Below are 25,375 nucleotides of genomic sequence, written 5' to 3'. Positions count from 1 at the left end.
CCTGAAATAACTAAATGGAAGAATGAGTCAGAGATTCTTCTCAGAGGAGAAAATAAAGATGTTAGCAGAGTTGGTTTCATTGCATACCCACAGGAAACATTTAACAAGATACTTGATTATCTTGTCAACATGATGAGCAAAAGTAAAAGAGACACCACAAAGATAATGTCAGCTTATGTAGCAACATGTGTTACAGAGGGTGAGAAGGCAGAGGAATTCTATCAAGTTCTTAATCAGATCCTCCAACGAAGCCAACAAATCATTTAATACTTTGCTATTTCAATGCAAAAGTGGGCAAAGTGGAGAATGGTATAAAAAAATTAAAAAGAGAATGTGGTTTAGGATTTAGAAATCAAGGAAAGCAATGGCTTAGTAACTGCAAAAATCTCACATCTATATATATCAAGACCTATCTCTTCAAGAAGAAGAGTCTAAAGGATCTGGACACAATAAGCATAAAAAAATCACATAAAAATGAAAATGACTAAAGATTACTAGCTAGAAAACAACTGGCTGCCAATGTGAAAATCATCTTTCAGAATGATCTGCAGTCGGACTATCAACTTATCACTGAAAAAAAAATAAAAATCAACTCCAACTTGAAGGATAAAGACAAAAGGAGTAAAGAATGACAAAAAGAAAGAGGAAAAGGCACTTCCATTACTATCATTCTTTCTTATGGAAATTTAAGTGATGTTTTAAAGAAACTGCCAAAATACAGCAGCTAAAATAGCCCAGAAACTATATCAGCCAGCAAGAGAGCTCTCTGCCAAGTAGAGACACATGACAGCCTAGGGTGACACATGTTTGGAACATAAACTCATTTGTAAAACCTTATGGAGGAGGGTGGAAGCTTATGAGCAGTATCACCTCGTAAAACAGTGAGAAACAGTAGGAAAACAAGTCTGCAGAAACCTTGGTGTGATGCCCAATTAAGCTAGCTCTCTCTTCCCAGGACCATTTAAAGAAGGTATACTTAAAAAGAAACTCAAGTTGGAGATGACACAATTTTGAAAAGATTTATGAGTATCCATTTTTAAGATACGTGAAACAATTGGGGGGGGGATCACATCATTATTACTGGAAAAAAAAAAGTGATCAAGATGACATCAGTAATCACGAGCCATAAATCTACTTTCTCATCTCTATGAAATCTTGAGAATAATTTAAACATTTTCACAGGTTCCCCTTAATAAAAATATAAGAGGGGAATCGGTAGGTTTTCGCAAACAATAGTTTACAATAGACCATATCTTCAACATCTCACAACTGAAGAAAGTCAGAGAATATAAGATATTATGTTTATTATTTAATTTTTTTTAAAAAGCATCTCATTTGATGGCACAAAATTCAGCCTACTGGTTCTCCTTCAAAAAATGTACTGCATATACTAAGATCAACATAAGTTTTTAATAGACTCAACAACAGAAAAAAATTCTGTTTATGGTCCTCTGTTTAACAATATCAAATAGAGGTATGCTCACCAAATATGTTTGTACTGTCATAAAACATTTCCAGTGCAGAGTCCAAATCAAAGAGAAATTCCTTATAGAGGGTAAGGTCTACCAGATACTTCTGTTGTTGCTGGCATTATGCTAATTTCATCAAGTTCTAACTTTAGCCTCTTAAAAGTGATCCACACTAACTCAAAACAGTTGAGCCTGACAACATACACAGAAAAGACTAAGTGGATCAAGAATACTTATTATCCAAAAAAAAATGCCTATTGTCTAGTCCAGATTATGAAATGCTACTGAATGGAAGGACAAATGAATTTGAACATCAATGCATATACCTTGAACAAAAAATACAGATGGACCACCAAGGGCTCAACCTGGAATTAAAGATAGTGACAAAAGCAGCCTAAAATTTGGGAAATTGAACAGTATTTTCAATGATCCCTGGGTTACAGACAACACAAAAACCTACCTTTTTTAACACATGATTTTCATCTAGTGATGCTAGATGTCTATGAATAGTGTAAAAAAAATAGTGGGAAATAAAAATTGTGAGTAACAGTGTGCAATGAAGCAATGTATGACAAACTTAAGTAAGCTATAGCATATGGCCAACAATGGATTGTATTAAAGAAATATTGTAAAGCAAATCATCCAGAAGATTTATGATAGGGGGAAAAAAGGTAGCGCAATCATGTAGCAAGAGTGAAGGATAATAGACTGACAGTTTGAGTGCTACACCAGTATCTATGTAATGGAAACCCTCCAGCATGTTGGGTAAATAGCCCTGTGAAAATTTATGGAACAAGAGTTTTATGTAAGGAAAAGGCCTAGATGGGTTGGGATCTTCATTGTTAGAGGGAATACTCACATTGATAAGATTATGAATTAGTGAAATAAAATATCCAAAATAAATCTACCTTATAACAAATCTTAATCTAAAGCAAAAAATGTTAGTATGAGATTCCAGTATATTATGAAAATCAGTGACACCCATGTCTTAAAGTAGCTTAAATATGAAGTTATTATTCAATTGTGGAAATAAAACCAGTTTTAAAACACTTAAAAGAGATAATACATACTTCTAATAAAACTAAATGAAATTAAATTTTAGGCCTGTGGGACTCTACTATCACTGGGCTGTGTGATCTTAGATAAAAATCCTCACCTTGAGAAGTAGTACAGTATAGCAGATAAAGGACTAGACCTGAAGTCATAAATTCAGAGTGTGAATCCCAACTCAAACATTAACTATGTGATCCTGGGCAAATCACTTAACCTCTTTAACTCTAAGTTTCTTTGTCTGTTTAATGAGGGAATTGGACTAGCTGACCTCAAAGGCCTCAATCAGCTTTAAAATTCCATCATCTCAAATCTCTATGATTTGAAGGAGACTTATTAAGTGAGTCAAGATACTGTGATGGAGAACACCAAAGCTGAGATAGGAAACTAAAATAGAAAATACTGGACACAGACCCCTCTCCTATGGGGAGGATGTCACCATATTATCCTCTTTGCTTCTGGCTATTAAGTTGCTTAATCTCAATAAGTCAGACAATAAGCCCTTATTGTTTATTACATGCTGGGCAATTTACTAAGTAATGGAGTACAAAAAAAGGGCAAAAACACAGTCCTTGCACTCAAAGAGCTCACATTTTAATAGGGTGAACAACACAAAACCAACTATATTGTAAATTTTATACACACACACACACACACACACACACACACACACACACATATGTTGTAAATGGGAAGTAATATCAGAGAGAAGGCACTAGCAAAAGGGAGGGAGTAAGGAGTAGAGGGACATCTGGGGGATGGACCAGGAAAGGCTACTTATAGGAGGTGAGGTTTGAGCTGAATCCTGAAGGAAGCCATGGCAGCCAGGAAGCAAAAGTGAGAGGAAAGCATTCCAGGGACAGGGGACAGCCAGTGAAATGGCATGGAGTCAGCAGATGATGTGTCATTAATAAGAACAATAAGACCAAGGTCACACAATCACAGAGTAATTCAGTGGCCACAAAAGTGTTCTTTCAAATTGTAGCTGATAAGAAGACATACTGGTATACAAAATTCCTATATTGGTGTACTAGTTATTACTAGTGAGAACCATAGCGTTCCCATTATTGATGTAATGGCATTCTGTAAGGGAATAGATGTAGCCATGGTTCCTGGGACTCGTGATCTGGAAATGAGAAAGTCACATTGCTATCTTATTAGGAAATACAAGCTGTCCAAATTGGAAGGGCCACTGGAAAAAAGCCTTCATGTTCTTGATATGGACATGCATTCTGAGAAGAGGACTACAGATTCTACTATAAGGAAAGTTAGCATAAAGAAAGCATTAAGCCAAAAAATTTCTGCAAAGAAATTTTCTGGCTCTACATGAGTGAGTAAATATATAAGGTGATTAAGAAAGTGATCAATATCATATACTGTGAATAATATGCCCTTGTTAAATGTTAGTTGATGAGGACGAAATTAACTGATTAAGAGTTTATGAATGCATGATTGTGACTAGGCAACGTCAGTATTCAAGTAACATGCTAAACTACTCAATCACAAGACCAAAGCTCTTATCATATTTTACTCTTCTAAAATTTTAATGATGTCCTTAGCTTATTTTTAAAAATCTTTTTGTTAGATTTGTCTAGGTCTGAAAAAGAGTACATTGAGGTTCCCAATGATTATATTTTTATTATCTATTTCTCGCTTCAAATTGATTCATTTTTCCTTAAAGTATTTAGATGCTACACCATTCAGTGCATTAAGTATTCACGTTAATTCACTGACAGGAACTGATATTAACAATAATGATTGATTTGTTACTTGATAGTAATTTATATTAATTCATGCTGAGGACTTCTGGGTCAAATGACCACTGAGATTGAGGACCAGATATTTTTTCCAATCATCACGACCTCTCTAATGTCTACAAAATTTTAATTATGTGCAAGAGATAAAGCAACTCCAGTTGTCTCCATAGTATAGGACACCAAGAACTAATAAGGTAAAATCTTAATGAACTAAAAGCAAAAAAGTTACTCCATAACTCTGAATATGCTTACTCAGCACCCCCACCCCACCACCTATTATACTCCATCAAGGCTGCACAAGCCAAATCAAAGGGCTTATAACAGAACTCAACACTTCTCATTCCTCCTGTTCGCAATGGTGTGGAAAACTAAAAGGCGAAAGCTTTTCTTGGTGGGGACTGTAGTATGGCAGCATTCTGTGCTACAACAGAGTTCAGCCAGAGAACTGAGAATAGATGGAACTAGGGCTGTAAGTGTGCAGCTATATGGCATTCTACTAAACCTGAAAGAGCCCAGAATCATGTTGGGGCCAGTTTCATCCCCTAGAAGTCACCTGTGGCAAATACTGACGTAATGAATATAAATTGCCCAATGTGGGAGGTGGTTTAATTTTTTTTTTTTTACGTAAACCACCATCAAAAGGGAAGGAGTCAAAAAGCGAACAATAGGGGAAAATAAAGGAGAAAAAATGTCTATTACCAAAGATCTTAGAAGAAAGAAAAATCAGTTAAAAATTGTGAGCATAAGTAGATAAGCTAACAGGAAAGCTATTAATAACAGAAGAAAATACAGCCTCTAGATCATGTAAAACAGTTCAGTCATCTATGAAGAAATATGGTAACACAAAGAAATGAACACTTGATGAGGCAGAAGAACATGAGGGCTCTCAGGAGAGAATGAAACATTAGCCAGATGTTACTGAGTGGTTTAGAAGAGAAATAAGAATTCTGAAAACAGAATTTATGGCCTGTACAGCAGAAAAAATTGGCAGAATAGTAAAATTTCAATACATGTTGGCAAGTGTCACCAAAGAAATATAAGAGGAAATAACTCATTTAGAATGCAAATACAGAATAGTAAATAACAGAACAGTAAATAACAATATGGAAGAAAAGAAGAAAAAAATCAATAACGTTAAAAGAAAATATGATATCCATATAAGAAACACATTAATCCCAAATATACAATGCATAAAGACAACTTAAGGTTTACAGGTATCCCAGAATAAGCCAAAAAATCTGAACAACACGGTACAAAAAATAATACAAGAAAACTACTCAGATCATCTGAATACAGATATAAAGTGCCATTGAAAGAATAATACACATTACCTTTAGAAAAGAAAAAAAAACCCTATGCTGAAAACTCTAAGGCATAGCAGTTTAATTTAACAACTCCCAGAACAAATGGTAAATTCTGGAAATGACTAGGAGAAAAACCTTCAAATATAAAGGGAAGCAAATTCAAATAACATAATACTATTTGACACCTTCCAGAAACAACAGAAGGGAATGAAATAATGTATTCATTCAAAAGAGCAAAGGTGACATACCCTGAAAATTTAAGCCTAACCATTAATGAAAAAAGACAGATGTTCAGTAAAAAGAGATATTCAAAGCATTTCAGGAAAGAAAACTACATTTGAACAAACCTTTGATTCTCAAACACCCCAGACAAAAGGAATAAAAAAAAAAGTTTAACAAATACAGCAACCAAGGCCATCAACCTAACAAGAGATACCACTAAGAGGATTCTTTCTAAAAGTACATAAAAAGAAAAGAATGAAAGCAGAAGACAAATAGAAAAAGGCCTGAAATTTTATGGACCAATCCTAACACCCCACCTAAGTAAATTAAGTAAATTAATGTTTTCATGGGACTAAACTACAAAAGGGGAAGATGCATGAAAGGGGAGAGAGGAGGAAGAAGATAAGAGAGTAATGTGTGATATACCCTAATTAAATCAAAGATTAATAATGAAGGGAAAAGATCTCCTGTTATTCCTTGAGAAGAAAAGAGCTCACAGGAGAATGAGCAAAAGTACAAAAGGAGGAAAGAAAGAGAGAAATCTTGCTTCAGTTGTGGGAGAGAGTACCCCTGAAAAATTGTCCTATGAGGGAAAAGAGACAATCTATAAAGGGAGATTGGAACTTTACAATGAATATAATTTGTGGGTATCTGCTTCTCAGATAGACCAGTCATCCTGACCCAGGAGAAGGGTAATCAGAACCCCTGGGTGAGTATGGGGAACTGACATCCAGAAAGGTGAGGGAGACTTGGACTCGGGGAAAAGACTGCATGGTAAATGGGTAAAAAAATGACCATGGGGAAGGCAAAGGTTAATAATGAACTACACAATGAGAGATACAGAAATTCGTACTATGGAATAATACCCTTTCTAAGCGCCTGAAAGAACTTGTCTTTCCAAGAGTAAGGCACAACAGAAAAAGGAAGCAACATTTGTTAAAACTGTAACATAAAAAGTATTTAGAAGAAGAAACCCAAAATAGATCCCTTAGAAGCTTTAATTCTATAAGGAATACAGAGACTAAAAAAATATAAAGGCCACGAATCCAAGCATAAAGTCTAGAACAGACAGAAAAGGCAGATAAATAATGAGAAAAATGAGACAAACCAGTCCTTTTTAGAAAAAGGCAGCAAAAATGAGACTTTTAAAACTGATAAAAGTTGAGGAGGAGGAGGATTTTATTTAACTACTTAGCTGAGAAGGGAGTAAAAATGAGAACTAAATAACTAGATAAAAAGAAGAAATAAAAAGGAAGTAACAAGCAAAACTCTAAAACTAGGGAAACTGATAACAAACCAGGGAGGGAGGAGCTTGATGACAGCAAATAGAGTCAATAGTAATAGGGCTGCCTTAATACATTAAGCTAAAATAACTGAAGAAGTAAAGTATGATGTGTATGGAGGGGGAGGGAAAAAATTCCTTTTCATAATTTTAAATATGAATGGATTAAACAATCCAATAAAATGAAAAACAGTGACAGATTACACAAGAAAACAAAACCTCTACAATCTGTTAACTACAAGAAACACACCTAAAAAAAAGACATACAAAGAATTAAAATAAGGGGCTAGAAAAGTTTACTACATATCAAATGAATGCAACAAAAGCAGAAGTTGCAATGACATTCTCAGATAAAGCAAAAACAACAAACCAATAATCAGTATTAAACATGTATGCCACAAAAGCCTTAGTATCCAAATTCATAAAGAAAAAAGTAAATGCATTACAAAACATTGATAGTAGTACAATACTGTCAAGAAACTTCAATATTCCTCTCTCAGTTCTGGATACTTTGTATTCATTTCACAGAAAAATAAACAAAAAGAAAATATAGAAAAGGACAAAGTGTTGAAGAAATTAGAGCTGAAAGACTTATGATATCTTCTAAATGGGACTGCTAAAGGACCAAGATAGAGATACATAAGAAATCCCCCAGCACCACACTGAATCTTTGTAAAAACTGATTAGTTATTAGAGCATTGGGATATTGGAGACAAATGTAAAAAAGGTTAAAATAATAAACACATCCTTACAGACTATAATGCAAAAAATACACAGTAATCAACTCCTAAAGTAAAAACAAGAGACACAGACCCAAATGAAGATTTAAAAATGAAATTCTAAATAGTGAGAGGGTCAAAGACAAAATCAGAGAAACACTTAATAATTATGTCCAAAAAAAGGTGATAATGATAAAACAACCTATCAAAATTTCTGGGATGAAGCAGCCCTCAGGGGAAAATTCCTCTGAATATATATTAACAAAATAAAAGAGAGAATTAATTAGCTGTATAGGCACTTAAAATAAGTCAACAATTAAATCTAAAATACATATAAAAGAGGAGATATTAAAATTAAAAATTAGAGGAAACAGATAAACTGGAAACAAAACATGGAAATGACAAAACTAAAAGCTAATTCTTTGAAAAAACTAATAAAATTGACAAACCTTTGGCCAATCTGTAATTAGTGACTGATTGGTGGTGCAGAAAATCTATCACCAAAATAGTAAATGAACAAGGTGACATCACAACAAAACCAGAAGAAATTAAAATAATTATTAGAACTCACCATACATAGCCATATGCTAACAAAACTGAGAACACAAAAGAAACAGAGAATACCTTTAAAACTATAAAATACTCAAACTAGAAGAAAATCAAAAAGAGATCTTAAATAATCCAATCTTATAAAAATGAAATAGAACTTGAATAAAGAAACTAAGAAAGAAAATAATTCCTGGTCCTGATGAATTCATGGGAAAATTTGATCAAATTATAAAATAACAATTAGTACCAGTACTGCACAAATTATTCTCAAAATCTGTGAAAGTACCCTGTTAGATTTCTCTTGTAAGATAAATACAGATCTACTCCCTAAGCCAGAGAAGTATAAATCACAGAAAGAGAATTACAAATCAATATCAGTTATGAGTATCAAAACTCAAAATTGTAACCTTAGAAAATTGTATGGAACACTGACAAGTTAAATCTCTTGCCCAAGATTGCACAACCAGTACATGTCAGAAGCAGTACTTGAACCCAGGTCTTCTGGCTTCAAAGGCTAGTTCTCCATCCACTATGCTGTGCTTCCTCATTTAATAAGATGAAGTATAAAAGGGATAAATATACAATCTTGCACTTGGATTTAATAAGACAACTTAACCAAAATAATGATAGTAATAACAATAGGAACAATAATAAGAATAATAACTTCTATGTTTGCAAGCACTTTACAAATAACTTATTTTATCCTCACAATAACCCTTGGAGGTAAGCGCTATTTTTATCTTCATTTTACAGATGAGGAAACTAAGGCAAGAAAAGATTAAGTGACTTGCCTAGGGTCACACAGCTAGTAAGTTGTCTGAGGCTAGATTTGAACTCTGATCTTGACTCCAGGTCCAGTGACCTATCCACTGTGCCTTCACAAGCACAATATAAAGAAGAAGTGACTAATTATCTAGGTTCATCTGAAAATGCTCTGGAGGTTTTAATACACAAAAGGCTAAGTATTAGTCAAATGTATACTATGATAGCCAAAAAACTTAACATGATCACAGCCTGCACTGAGAGGCACACCATCCAGTAAAAAAAGGAGGTGACAGAGAAATGTTATAACTATGTAAATATATATATATGTATATATATATATATATATATGTGTGTGTGTGTGTATGTGTGTATATCTATATTTATACCTATGTTTCTCCATATATAGATCTATAGGCATATACAGATCTAGACACATATATACTTTATATATATATATATATACACACACACACACACACATATATATACACACATACACACACACCACACCCCCAATAGATGTACACATATATATATATATATATATATATATATATATATATATATTTATAAATCTATAGATATCAACAGGTCTATAGATATATACAAATATTTCTATCCTATATACACATACATGTTCATAGATCTATAGAGACATGGAGATATAGACATAGAGTGATATATACACTCATATATAGCTAGGTATGTCCAAAATAGGATGACTAGAAAAGAGGATTGGAAGGAAGGAGATGCTATTTGTGTTCAATTATCTGAAAGGGTGTCATGTGAAAGAGGATTAGATTCATCTTACATGACCCCAAAAATTAAAACCAGAAGCAACAAGTAGAAGGCTCAGAGAAACAAATTAACATAAAGGAAAATTTCCTAACAATCAAAGATACCCAGAAATAGAACATGCTACCAAAGGCAGTAGTAGGCAACCCCTTGTTGGAAACCTTCAGACAGAGGTTAGATGATCAGCCTCTTCGTGGAGCAGATGACTGATGAAGGACAAGTTTAAAAAGAGGATCTTAAAAGTTAACTTCCAACTCTTGAAATTCTATGAGTGGTAGGGACCCAGAATCTGAAAGAGAATTCACAGGAGGAAAACCCTGAGGACATTAGTTGTCCACAAGCTCTATAAGCTAGACCATATGACATGACTCTAAAAGGCTAATTTGATTTTCAAGTAGACTAACCTAAGTACAGTGCCCAGATAAAGGAAGGCAACAGCACCAAATATTCAAACAGAGAATGGATAACCACTGGCAAGGATGCTGCAAAAGGGATTCCTGAACTTGATGACTTTTAAGGGCCCTTTTAAATTTTATGATTCTGATGGAAATTGAGAGGATGCCCCCTCAACTGGGGAATGACTGAGCAAGTTGTGGTATATGAATGTAATGGAATACTACTGTATTCCAGAAAAACCTGGAAAGACTTATATGGTCTGATGCTGAGTGAAGTGAGCAGATCCAAGAGAACTTTGTACACAATAACAGCCACGTTATACAATGACTAAGATTGTTAAACTGAACTCTTCTCAGCATTACGAGGATCTAAGACATCTGCAGAGGCCTTGGGATGGAAAATGCTGTCCACATCCAAAGAAAGAACTAAGGAAGTTGAATCGCTATCACTTATTTTTACCTTCTGTTGAGTTTTGTTTCATCTTTCTGATGGTTCCTCCTATTGGTTTTAATTTGGACTTACAACTTCACTGATGTGAAAATATGTTTAATGGGTATGTAAATGTAAAGTCTATATCAGATTGTGCGCTGTCTTGGGGAGGGTGGGGGGGAGGAAAAGGGAGAAAAATTTTCAACTCAAAAGCATATGGAAAAATAAATAAATAAATAAGTGAATAGATAAATAAAACTGAAAAAAAATTTATGATTCTGAGATTATAGTAATGTGAGATTTTTAAATAAGCACACTTATCTCCAACCTACTATACTTCAGATAAAGTATTTTGTTTTCAATATTACTTTAGGTATCTATTATTAGACAAATGACATTAAGAAAGAACACACTGAGTCCACCTACGAAATGGAGAAAATTTTAACCTTTTTTTCTTCCAGTAATGCATGTTCTAAATTTACTCCAGCAAGGAACTTTTCAACAAATGTTAAACTAAATAATACTTAAGATTGATAAAGAGATAAAAACCCCACAATGTTCAGCTATTTAAAACCTTTCAAGCTAAGCCTTTAGAAAGTCTATAGTGAGTCATACTAATTTATAAAGTTCTTATAAAACTGTAGTGTACTCAAGATTTGCAAAGCAACTTGACCACATATGGATGTAATAGCAACACTGTACATGCCACAAAAATACAAGTGTATTTTTTCAAGCTTTTCAAAACATTTAATTGGCCATTGGTCAATATTTCTTAATGAAATTTTCTATTCAAATGGATATTAAGTCTTTTAACTACTTCCAAAATGGAATCTGGAAAAATAAACTTTTACAGAAATATTTATTCTTTGCTATGATTTATTCTTCATTCTAATATGATGTATGATTTAGTTCTTATTTTTTAAAATCTGACACTGAATCTTTTCTACTTAAGTTTATCAAATAGCCAACATTTATTCAGTAGTATGGGGAGTTGAGGGTTAAGTTTTCTCAGGGTGAGTTATTCACTATCTCCATTTCTGACAGTTTAAACTGGGTTCTTGGAATTCAAGTAATGGATTAGTTGCTAAAGCTATAAAGTTTATATTTAAAGCACTGGATCAAGAAAAATTATTGCACAGGACCTGCAACACAATACAGCCAGCCCAATTCACCAAATGGAGATAATGGCAAAGCAGCTTTGTAAATAGCTACCAAAATCACACAGCTTACTGTCCCCAACAGAGGTAGAGTGGTAATCAGTATTCTTTTCATCTCACCTGACAAATCGTTTTCCTCCCCGGGAGAGTAGACCAGTGGCTATTTCCCAGGGTGTTAATGTCACTCATACCACATGCTACAAAGCTGTTTTGTGCCTGCCTGTAAAGTCCAACAGGATGTATGTGTGATTCAAACTTTCTGCTGCTAACACTTTCCCACTAATTGTAACTCTTACTGGAAATCACTGTATAGAAACAGATGTTCTTAGCTCAGAATGTGAAGCACATATAATTGCTCAAAAGAACTGTTTATTACCCAATAACACAAAAGAAAAATTAAAGTACAGAGCCTTTAAAAATTTGAGGAACTAGTCATACCAGACATTTTTGCACAATTGACTTGCTCCTGCTCCTCCAGCAAAACAAACAAACAAACACAAACATCTTAAGAGCAACAGGTGACTTCATGGTTCTAGCTACACCCTTCCAATAAATCCCTTACATCAGCTCTCCAAGAAGTGGTCTCTGGCCTCCACTTAAAGGTCTTCAGAAGATTATATTACCTCCAGAAGCAGCCTGCTGGATTTCTGAACAGCTTTGTTAGGAAGTTTTTCCTTTCACTGCCTGTGTTAATTTCCACCTTTTACTCTTAATTCCTCCTTCTGGGGGAAGCAGTAAAAGATCTAATCCCTCTCCTACTTCACAGCCCTTTAAATACAGCCCTTCAAATATCTGAACACAGCTTACACATCCTTGCTAGATCTTCTCTTTTCCAAACTAACAATCACTAGGTTTTGCATTTTTCTTTTCATCTGATCCTTGTCTGTCTTCTCTTTAGTCTTTCAGCATTCTAGCTGCCTTCTCCAGGACTCATTCTAACTTGTTTATAACTTTCCTAAAATGTGATGCTGGGAATACAATATGGTATTCTGAATATCTATCTCCTAACAAGGGCAGAGAACAGCAGAACTATTGCTTCACTATGGGTGGAATGGTCTCAATATTTTTAGCTCCCATGTCAAATTCATAACAAACTTGAAGCCCACTAAAACCTCCAGATATATTTCATTGCAACTATGGTCTACCATGTCTCCTCTATCCTTTACCTGTGAAGTACATTTGTTAAACGTAAGCTTAGAGCTTTACATTTATTCCTATCATATCAAACCTGACCTCAGAAACTTAATAACTGTGTGACTGGAAGAGTAAATTCTGTCTACCTCAGTTTCCTCAACTGTAAAATGGGATTTTACCTTGCAGTGCTTTTGTGAGGATGAAATGAGATATTCATAAAACACTTAGCACAGTACTTGGCACATACTAGGTGCTTAGTAAATGCTTGTTCCCTTCTCCCTTACATTTCATCTAGTCACATTAAATATATTTTCATGTTTTTGATACATTGGTCAGCTTTTTTTATCTTTTTCTCTTCTTCCTCTTGGCATCCAAAGCAGAATGGCTCTCTGGTAAGGGTGAAGGGAACAGATACTGGGAGAAATTCTTGTGATATAAAAAATAAAATATATCAGTCTTGATTTGACCCTTTATTTTAACTGTTGAGAACTTTGGGATCCAGAATCTGATTTCTTACATATTAGCTATCCCTTCCATCTTCATGGCATCTGCAAATATGAAAAGCATATCATTGATGCTTTCATCCAAATCAATGATAAAAATGCATAATGGCATAAGTAGGGCCAAGGACAGATCATTATAGAGATTATAGAGATGTTATCAGATTTTTATTGACTATACTTTGTACTAGGCTCAAAAAGAAGTAGAAAATCCACCTAATTGTACTGTCATCTATCCCATATCTCTCTATCTGACCCACAAGTAAGGCACAAAAGCTTTTGCCAAACGTTTTGCTGAAATCTAAATATGTCTAGTAGTATTCAACTGATCTACTAATCTAATAATCCTGTCAAAAAAAAAAAGAAAATGAAGTTAATCTGGCATGACTTGTTATCAATAACACTGTGCTTGCTTTTCAACATTTACTGATTTCCTTTCTTCTAAGCTCCCACAAATCATCCCTTTTAATGTGATCTAGAGTTTTTCAAGGAAATACAAGCTCACTCATTTGTAGTTTGTGTAATCCTCCCTCTTTCCTTTTTTAGAAAATTGAAGCATTTGCCCTTCTCAAGCCCCATTCATCCAGCACCACCCCCCTTCTAGGCCCAGAAATCACACCTAGCAGCTCTTTCAGAAATGTAGTTTGTCAGGTTTCGTAACTTGAACTCACTAAGGATTGTCAAGTCAAATTAAGCCAATAAGTATTTAGAGAGAGCAGATTCAGCTGAATGATGAGGTCAGAAGCCTGGATGCAGAGAGTTAAGAAAACAGTGAGAGGAGAGGAAGTGGAGACACTAATTGTAGACAGCTTTCACAAAAAAAATTTAATAACAAAAGGAAGGAGAGCAAAGGATGACAGCTGGAGGGAATAGACAGATCAAGCGAGAATTTTTTGAGATTGGGGACTGACTACATGAGCACATTTGAGGGCATCAGGGAAACAGCCAGCAGACAAGGGGATACTGAAGATATGTTTAGGAGATTAGAGATAGCAGATGAGGCAATCTGGTGGAGAAGACAGGATAAAATGGAATAAAGGATGTGTGTAGAAGCATTAACCTTGGCAAGAAAAGTCACTTTTTCATGTGAGATGGGGTAGAGGAGAAGACAGTGGGGGAAGACATCTGAGTGTTATGTTATATATTTCCAAATTATCTCATTTGTCTTCGTTTTTCAATCTCTACTATTCATTTTTGTCTTTTCTTTTCTAGTCTGAAGAGTATAGAATTAAAAGGGAGATCTTAGAAATCACTGTAGTACACCCCTCTCATTTTACTAAAACAGAGAGGAGAGGAGAGGAGAGGACAGGAAAAGGAGGGGAGGGGAGGGGAGGAGAAGACGGGGAGGGGAGGTGGAAAGGAAATGTAGAAGCTTTATTATCCCCATTTTACAGTTGAAGAAACTATGACAAACAGGGCTCGAGTGACTTACTGAAGGTCATACACCTAGTAAATGTCTTAGTCCTGATATGAATTAAGGTCTTCCTGATTCTAGGCCTAATACTCTATATACTGCACTACAGCTGCCCCAATTAAAGAGTTTTAAGGAAATGATCTCTAGAGTAACAGTTCTCAAACTTATTTCACACTCTTAAAAATGAATGAGAAGCCCAAAGACTTTTTATGTGGGCTATAGCTATCTGTATTTACCATATTAGAAACTGAAATGTCTTCATATTATTATGAAAATAATTTTAACCTCACAGACCTCCTGAAAGTCTTGGGGACCCCCAGGGGTCTACAGATCACACTCTAAGAATTACTATTCTAGTGTGTGCTAAGTTATTATTTTTCTGAGCCTTGCTAAACCTTGACTATGGAATTTTTTTCTACTGTTTGAGAAAACTGTACTTTCAAAATGGCTTGTGTTTAAAGAGATTTTCAAAGGCATAGGGTAACTCTGCTTGTCTTTGGCTCTCTCTAAGTGGAAATGTTTAGAATTAATTTAATCTAAATCACTTAAAACTGTTTGTGGCAGACTTGTGTCTAAAACAGCGTACAGTATTTTCTACATAGCTACTAAGTAATAAAGGAATGTGTGAATGCAAGTCTTCCCAACTCCAAGGCTAGTCTGTAACTCTTACAACACACTGGGTCTTTGTGTAAAAGAAATGATTGGGAAAGGAGTAGGCTCTTCATATATCAACAGTAAAAGTTACAAGACAGTTTGAGGGCTGCCTTGGTACTCAAAATCTGGAAAAGACCTACAGGAAGGCCTTCAGAGCACTGAAAAGCATCTCTATAGAAGAAATGGATAAGAGTTGCATAGGACAAAAGGTATGGACAGATTGTGATTGATACCAATAAGATCATAAGCCCATCCAAGTGGTTAAGTACATAAATCCATGCAGATAATGCAGATTTTTTATAATTTGTGTATTCTTCTTTACATGATCAGCTAGTTGAAAATCAGAAATACATAATTTCAGTTACTGATTTTTACTTTAGTTAGTACTGAACAGGAATGAAACCCGTGTATTTATCAACTTAAAAATCAAGTTTTTAAAATGAAAGAGGGATTTTCCCCTCTTATATGACCAGTCGTTTTTCATTGTTTCAATTTGCTCAGAACAGGACAGACTACTTCCTTCATGGAACCAAATCTCAAAGGTAAGAATTCATTTTCCAAATGTCCATCTAACAGGGTGAGAAAGCTGAGATTTCTGTGGGAACCAACTCACATGTGGATTCCACATTTTTTAACACTTCTCAAAATAAACAGATGATGACTGAATCAAACATTTCTAAAATTATGGTTCACCATTAAGATATACAACATTATTTCCATGACATACACATCAAACATATGTCCCTGAAATTCATTTCAAAATTCAAATAAAAAGCTTGATTCCCAGAAATGTATATGTATATGTATATGTATATGTATATGTATGTATATCTACACATACATACACGTATACACACACACATTTCTGGTTGTGTGTGTGTGTGTGTGTATAAATATATACACACATACATATATACATACATATATAACAATTTATTTTTTTTTTCCACTGAGAATCAGGTTGGAGAAAAAAACCACACTGATTATGTGATGAATCTACATGCCCTATAGGTTCAATGGAAAGAAAACTCAGTATGTATAACAGAATACAGAAAACAAAGAGAAAATTGTAACTGTTCTTCATAGACTACACCTCAATCCTGACCAGACTTCTTTCAATTCATGCTAGTGGTTATCAGGTACTGGCTCAGAGCCACTCCCAACCACTTATGGGAAAACAACTCAAATACAAGAAGACGAAAACTGCCCATCACAGATTAAAAAAAAAAGATTAAATTCTCTCAATAGCTAAAGAAGTGATATATAAATATAGGACAGACTTTAGCATGAAATAACAATTTAGCTGACATCTATTTCAACAAAAATTCTGGGGAAGGTTGTTATTGTTAAATGAATTTTTAAAAAATCCAAACCTGTGGTTTCATTAATGCCAGTAACTCCTAGTATGGAAACTCCATCCACCAATGCAGACCAGCAACTTATCTGTACTGTCTTAGAGAATTCACCTTGACATTGAGAGGCTAAGTGGAGTACCTAGAGTTGTACATCTAACAGGCATCAGAGGAAGGACTTTAACCTAGATCTTCTTGACTCCCATGCTAGCTCTCTCTACTTAAGCCATGCTGCCTCTCCTGGAGTTTTAGCAGAATCTCTTTGTTGTAAAGTTCCAAAGTATTCATGCATAGCTTTAGCCAAGGGAGAGCCAATATAGACTACAAGAAAGTAGAAATACTCCATTCTACCATTTCCCAAAGATGTCTGCCACAGGTCTTAAATGGTAGTGTGACTAAGATTTCTATAATATATCCAGAGTAAAGATGGAAAAATGTGAAAATACACTGTTGTTCTTAACAAAAATTGACCTGGATAGAAGAATTAGCAAAGTAAAGGTGGGAATTATTTTCTTTCAATACCCAATTCAACATATATTCTTCTGAGCTTGAAAGAGAAAACTGAGTCCTATATATCTTTTCTGAGTGGTTTTTCTACATTTAAATACATCTGAACACTTTGAAAATCTTATATTCTATAAAATTCTCAAAAATTACTATAAGAGATTTTATTTTTAAACATAAGACTCATTGTACTTCATTTCTTGTTTATTAAACCCATGACACTGCATATACGAATGCTTGAAGAAAGGAAAACACTGTATAACCAATGCTGGACTACCAGTTAATCTCCTGAATTTAACTAGAACAAAGCTAATGTAAAAATCCATTCATGGGAAATCAAGTGAAAGGAATTTTCTTGGACTATGTTCTCTTTCAGAGTACTGAACAAGCTTTTTTCAACCTTTAGGATTGTCATCTGAATATCCATTTTAGCCAAGAGGAAGCGAAAGAGATCATTTTATTTGACAACACAGAAGAAAATAACTGGTTCTCTCAGAGAATTGTTACACTTTGAGAAAATTCAGCGAGAAATACTGATAGAATTCGTAAAGCCAAAGAGGTTTTTTTTTGTTGTGTTTTTTTTTTTTATGAAAGACTTGGCCTCTACATTGTCTTCTTTCATTTTCTTACATGACTTACTACAAAGAAAGCAAATACCCTAGGCCAGCCAAATTTCTAATCACTACCACATGATGATTAGAATCACACTGGGGGCATACTGAACCAACAGCACAGGTTGAGGACAAAAAGAAATTGAGGTGTTTCTATGATAAGTATACACTAACAAGTACTTGCAATAAGTAATATTTTTTGATATTTTTTCTAGTTAATGAACAACAACTTAAGGGAGAAATTATCCTAAAATTTAAAAAATTAAAATAATGACCCTTTCTTTTTGTCATGTCACTTTATTAAACTAAATTAGTTTGAGAGCTTCAATAAATATAAGTTGACATTTTCAGTCTTCAACAAAAGAGTAAAAATTTGAATTATTACTTTCAGAATGGTTATACTTTACCCTAATCCTAGAATACATATGTTCATATCTACACAGTAATATCAAAGACAAATTATATTTTGCTATTCAAGTTTAAATTATTTACTGTGCATAATTCAGTGATCCATGATTTAGTCAATATGGGCATTATCTCCACTGACCTAGTGAATAACCCTGCTAAGACTCAGTACACAACTTTGAGAATTGCTGTGGCCAAAAAAGTTAATCACCTTTGCCAATCAGTTGATGAGCCTCTACTAACTTTGACAGACTGATCCCTAAATTATAAGCATATAACCCATAACTACACACGCATACTCAAAGCCTCTCCATCTTTGTTCCCAGCTCAATTCACTCTCTAGATTATTCTATCTCCCACCAGATGCCTTACCCATCTAGTGATAACTCTACCTTGAGGCTTGCTCACTGATTGCTGAATTCCTGCCCAGGAATGCTGTTTCTTGAGGCACCCCAGCCACCATGCTCATGTTACTACCCCCACCCCAACTCCCACTAGTTCAACTCATTCTCTGGACTACTCCATTTCCAACTAGATGCCTTGCCCTTGTTATGACATTCCCAACTCAACGTTATCTCCATCTGATTTCCAGCTCCCCCTTTATGATCAACCTAACCCTATTAGAATGTAAGCATCTTGAAAATAAGACCACCTTGTTTTCTTGTCCTTGTATCTCTAAAACTTAGCATAGTGCCTGGCACATAGCACTTTTTAAAAATGCTTGCTCTATCATCTATCATCTATTGATTGAACAATCTCTTCACCTTGATAGTAATTCCAGAGTTTCTGTCCCTTTGACATAACCTTCAAGAAACCATGGTCACTTCCACATAACATTCATATTTATTAAAATGTTACCAAAAGAATATTAGGAATCTTTTGCATGGGAGAAAAGACTCATCTCATTCACAGAACAAAATTACTTTTAAAGCCTATTATGCAAAACGTTCCTTTAATTAAGAAGGTGCTGTTCTTCTTATTAAAAAAGGAAGTGCCTTCCACCAAAGTCCTCACCTCAAGCCTCCTAGTGGTGTGGAAATAATCCCTGGGTTTGCAAAGGCTCTAACAGAAAAGCCAGCTCTGGCAGATCTTGTTATACTTTATAGAAGAGGTGTCAAAAATGCATGCAGCCCATAACATTCCTCAGTGTGGCAGGAAACAGATTAAAATGTAATGGGAAATATTTTTAAAAATAAAAACACATTAAAACATAGATAATGTTAATATGTGGTTTTCTAAGTCAGTGTGCAGCCCACAGGGATCCTTACATATGGTTTAATGGCCCCCATTTCTGTTTGAGTTTTACTCCACTGCTTTATAGACTGAATATGGGCCTGGTGATGGACTACTTTTCCGGCACTTGTAGATTATCTTTGTTAAGTTTGGAAAAACTCCTCTAAAATTCATCTGTACCATTCAGCATATATACTATCCTATTATGCCTTCTTACCTCAGATATAACAGAACTAGAAATTTGGGTGAAAAAAAAATTTCAAAACCCAAATCACAGTTACTCACATCTCTACATTCTATTCACTCATAAATCAGAATTTTCATAAGGCTGCTCAGAACATAGAAAAACTGTCGTGTCTTGTCTAGATAAAGATTTTTTATATTAAATTTTATTTTTTTAAATGACAAAAATCTACCTTTTCTTCCCCCACCCCCAATGAGAAGGAAAAACCAAAACCTCTATTATGAACATACGAAGTCAAGCAAAACAAATTTCTGCGTTAACCATGTACAACAATAAAACATTTCTCAAGTCGCAATCTGAATTCATCATCTCTCTATCAGGAAGAGGGTAACATGTTTCATTATGAGACATCTGGAACTGAAGTTGGTCACTGCACTGATCAGAGTACCTAAGAAAGTTGTTTGTTTTTACAATGTTGCTGCTAGTATATAAATTGTTCACCTGCAATTGTTCTGCTCACTTCACTCAACAACAATTCACAGAAGTCTTCCCAGGCTTTCCGAAATCATCCCCTTTATCACTTCCTAAAACACAATAATATTCCACCCCATCCACATACCATAATTTGTCCAGACATTCCCCAACTGATGCCATCCCCATAGCTTCCAATTATTTGCCACTATAAAACAGGCTACTATAAATATTTTTGTACAACCTTAGAGCTTGTTTGCTTTGGGAATAATCCCTTTCTTTAATCTATCATCCTTATTTCCCCTCTTTTCTGTTCTCCCCTTTCCCTACTGTTTCTCTATTTAATGAAATGTATTTTTGTACCGAACTATGCATTTACATTCTTTTGTCCCTTGACCAATTCAGGTGAGAGTAAAGTTCAAGTATCATCTGCTCCCACCATCTCTTCCTCCTTTTTTGTATAAACTTCTCCTTACCCACCCCAATTATGTGTGATAATTTTCCCCATCTCTCCTCTTTTTTCCCCTCCTAGAGTATTCTTCTTCCCTTCCCCTTCCATTCCTCTTTTAAGATCATCATAACAAACACTTTTGGGACTTCTGTCTAATTAGACTCCTTCTATGATCCCTGCCAATGACAGGATTTGCAGTGGACACAATGTCCCCATATTAGAATGTAAATTATTTATCCTTGTTTAATTCTTTCTCATCATTCATTTGTATTTTTTTTAATGTTTCTCTAACTCCTGTGCCTGAACTTCAAAGTTCCTACATAACTCTGGTCTTTTCATCAGGAATGCCTGGAAGTCCTCTATTTCATTAAAGGTCTATTTTCTTACCTGTAAGATAATAATACCCAGTTTTTGTTCTTTAAGTAATTCTTAGCTGTAACCCTATATTCTTTGCTTCCTAGAATTCCATATTCTAAGCTCTCAAGTACTTGATCACGGTGTATAATGTTGACTATGGCTCTTCAGGACTTGCATTCTCTCTTTCTAACTGCTAACAATACTTTTTTTTTCCTTTGACTTAGAAACTCTGGATTTTGGCTATAATGTTCCTGGTAGTGGTCATTCTGGGGTTTCCTTCAGGACGTGACTAGTGGATTCTATTTCCACTTTGCTCTTTGGTTCTAAGAGATTTGGGTAGTTTTCTTTCATGATTTCTTGAAATATGTCTGGACTAGGGGCAGCTTGGTGGCGCAGTGGATAGAGCACCGGCCCTGAAGTCAGGAGGACCTGAGTTCAAATTTGGCCTCACCAAACACTTGACACTTACTAGTTGTGTGACCCTGGGCAAGTCACTTAACCCCAATTGCCTAAAAATTAAAAAAAAAATAACTGAAATATGTCTGGACTCTTTTCTTTGCAGTCTTGTGACTTTGCTTTATTTCATCAATTCTAATTTTTAGAGAATTTACTGCTTGAGTAAGACTTTATAACTCTTATGCCAAGCTGTTAATTCCCTTTCCAAGGCTTTCTCTTGTTTCTTTTCCTACTTTTTCCTCTAACAGCCTCATTTAATTTATTTTAAAAATTCTTAATTTTATTTTCAAACTCTTGCTTCATGTTTTTCCAGGGATTCTAGCTGAATTTGTGCCCAAGTTGTATTTTTCTTTGAGCCTTTGCTTATAAATGTTTTGGAGTCATTCTTTTCTTCTAGTTTTGAGCATCCCTATCACCATAGTAATTTTTAATGGTGGGATCCTTTTCCTGTTTGCTCATCCTTCCAACCTATTTCCTGACTTCAGGCTAGGTCCTGTGTACTTCTGGAAGTAATATCTTGGCTGAACTTGGGTTTCCTCTTGCGGTACTTTTACTGCTGTCTTGGGGATACTGAGAACTGTGCTATGGGATCTCAGGGACAGATCAGGAACTGCAAGCTTTCAGAATTGTGGCCTGATTCAGGGCTAAATATGATCATCATCCTGTTCTGAGCCCTTTAAGTTCCTACCTGGGTTTAAGTCTTAAGCAACAAATCTGTGGATTCATCCTATTTGGACTCAGCCAACTTACTTCTGAAATGGCTCCTTGCTCAGTACACAGCCTAGGATTCACAACCACTCTTTATCCTGGAATGGTACCTGTAGGTGCAGACCTCTTCCTCAGTCTGCTCGAGAGATGTGACCTACAACTGGTTAGTCAGTTATGTACCAGTTGATACCTGTTCCTTTTCACAAGGTCAGACTGTTTGGATTTAGGACTTCTTACCCTAGTACACTGCTTCTCCCTGCTTTGGAATGTTCTGCATGGTTGTTCCTAGCTAGACCTTGTCCTCTATGTATATAGACCTCTCTGTATGTCTCCCTTTGCCAACCTGGACTAGGAAAAATAACTTATTGCAATTTTTTCCTGGATTTTTTCAATCAAGATTTGGTCTGGTGCGTTTTCCAGATCTGTGTAGAGGACATGTGTATACAGGCAGAGGTGGAGGTAGGGTACAGCTCAGTTCCACTTCTTCCTAGGTGAAGATTAAAGAACTGATAAACAATATTCACTCTGAGACTCACGATCTCTAAAAATAGGAAACAGAAGATTCTAATGAAAACTCAAGAAAATACAAAGGTAGATATTTCAAGTAGACAAAGGTGAAGGAGTATGCAGTTTGTACACACAGTTCATTGGAGTCTTCCTCAAAAAGGTTTCCAATGTGCTACAGCTACTAAAAATTAACTAACTGCTTCAATCCTTCTACTCATGCCTATGGTAGGCCAGTTAAGTATAAAGAAGGTACAGGGCTGGCATATTCTTTAGGCAATTATGCATAATATTCTGCAAACAATTATATATGAAAGTATAACAAGGGATCAGATAGGTAAGGACTCTAGGCAAAGCAGAGCAGCTTGGATGTGGTGGTGGGTATCCCTGGGTATATTCTTTCTTCTTTTATGAATTTATTTGCTGTCCTGATTGTCTTCTGGGGAGTTGTATTATCTGTCTCCTTGAGGCATCCTATATCAATTTATGTACTTGTGTTGTCTGATATCCAAGGGATAATAGGTAATAGGCATGCATATACACAAAATTATAAGACATAGTCTGAGAACACTCTCAGTCACAGGACTCATCATCATCAGAGGACTGGGGATCCCAATAATATATGCCCTATGAAAACTATCTGATTTCTTTTGTCATCTATTGGCTCAATTACCCCATCATTTTATTCCAAAGAACATGCTGTCAAGCTCTGATGATCTCTCACACAGGTACTCCCACAATGAAAATAAAACTTTGTTAAGGATCTAGCTGTCACTGACCTTATGTCAAAGTGGGTAGTACCAAACTCTTGGTTGTATTCTGTACCTAAAATTCCAGGCAAATGGCAATAGCCTAGCAAACTGGACTTCCTCAAGTTGTTGTTATTTAGTAATTTTCAGTCATGTCTGACTCTTCATGAACCCTTTTTGGGGATTTTCTTGGCAAAGATACTGGAGTGGTTTGCTATTTCCTTCTCCAGCTCATTTTATAGATAAGGAAACTGAGGTAAACAGGGTTAGGTGACTTGCCCAGGGTCATACAACTAGTAAGTGTATGAGGACAGATTTGAACTCAGGTCTTCCTCACTCCAGTTCCAACACTCTATCCACCGTGCCACTTAGCTGCCCGATGTCCTCCAGAGCATATACAATAAAAGGGAACAGAATAGCAGAGACACAAAGGGAAAATCACATGGGAACACAAATGCACAGATGCACAAAGAATATTACCCAGCAGCATTAAGCACCTACAAAAAATTTATACATAAGTCTTGTCACCTTTACTAGGCAAAGTCCTCTCAGAAAAAGCTGTTTTTTGCCATACATCAAGTAATCTATCTTCCTTATTATGGTAACACATAACATGTTCATTTTTAGCCTGTCATCTAATTTCCACAAATTACCTCATAGTATACACATAGTCTGCAATAACCTACCTCTTCTATTCAGTTCTTGAGATTTATCTCTACAATCAAGCAGGTCTGAAATCTCACAGCTTCTAGGAAATTTTCTCCCAACTTTTTGGAGTAGTATTAGTGATTTCTGGCAAAGTATTACTCCCGCTTTACTCACCTGCCTATTAAATTCATTTTCAATGGGCTTATTTAAAAAGTAAATGTATAAACTGTGTCTTTCTTCAATTTTCTCTCCTTTAAAAAACTTCAGAAAAATGATCAAATTTTTCTGTTTTCTGAAGCTATGAAAACATAGCAACAATATCACTGTCAGTGTCCTTATCTCTTTGCTTATAAAGTTTCTAGACACGGTAGTGGGGATACTGTATGTCTAACTAGATTTGAACAGGACCTAGCATAGAATCATAAACAAACAGTTATTCAACAAATGCTCTGAGAAGTGAAGATGATGAAAGAATGAACCCTTTTAATCCCAAATTAGATCTGCCTCAGCTGAGATCCTGGTTCCTAAGAGCCTGGGCCCTGCGCCCATGATAAGATGAGAGAGCTTAGTCTATGAATACTAGAAGGCAAGCACTCAGTTATCAGGTGTGAGAACAGACTCTCATGCATTCCCCCTCCTACAAAGACTGCCTCCATAGTGAACTATATCCAGAAGGCATAAAATTCTTGAGGAAAACTAACCATTCTGACTGTCAGAATAACACTCCTTAAAGAATTAATTGCTCTAACCATTCTACTTTTAGGAGAGGACTTTGAATCCCCCCATCTCTCTTCTTTCAATGTATAAAGTTAAAGATAAGTCAGAACAGGTTCTAAGCTTCATAGAACTTATAAAAATCTTATAGAAGTGATAAGACATATGTACAAATAGGATACTTTATAAAATTTTAATTTAATAAATATATGTATAAATATAATACTTTATAAAACAAAAATAACACTTTAGAATATAACTGAAGTGTACAAAGTGCTAAGAGATCATGGGGGAAAAGAGACAGAAAGAAGGAGAAAGGGAGGAAGAAAAGGAAGGAGAGAGACAGAAACAAAGAGGACTTTCATTTGAAGAGATCAGGGAAGGTTTCATGGAGGAGGTGGCATCTCAGCTGAACCCTGAAAGGTCAGTAGG

General features: G+C 35.3%; 1 protein-coding gene across 11 annotated transcripts in view; it reads right to left on the bottom strand.

Moving 5' to 3' along the window:
* PLAGL1 (PLAG1 like zinc finger 1) overlaps positions 1-25,375 on the bottom strand; it is a 138,825-nt gene that overhangs the window by 64,750 nt on the left and 48,700 nt on the right. The window lies entirely within an intron of this gene.

Source organism: Phascolarctos cinereus, unplaced genomic scaffold (assembly GCF_003287225.1).
Source record: "Phascolarctos cinereus isolate Bilbo 61053 unplaced genomic scaffold, phaCin_HiC Scaffold_5;HRSCAF=322, whole genome shotgun sequence".
Classification (NCBI taxonomy): Eukaryota; Metazoa; Chordata; class Mammalia; order Diprotodontia; family Phascolarctidae; genus Phascolarctos; species Phascolarctos cinereus.
This window is presented reverse-complemented; position numbering and strand designations above follow the sequence as displayed.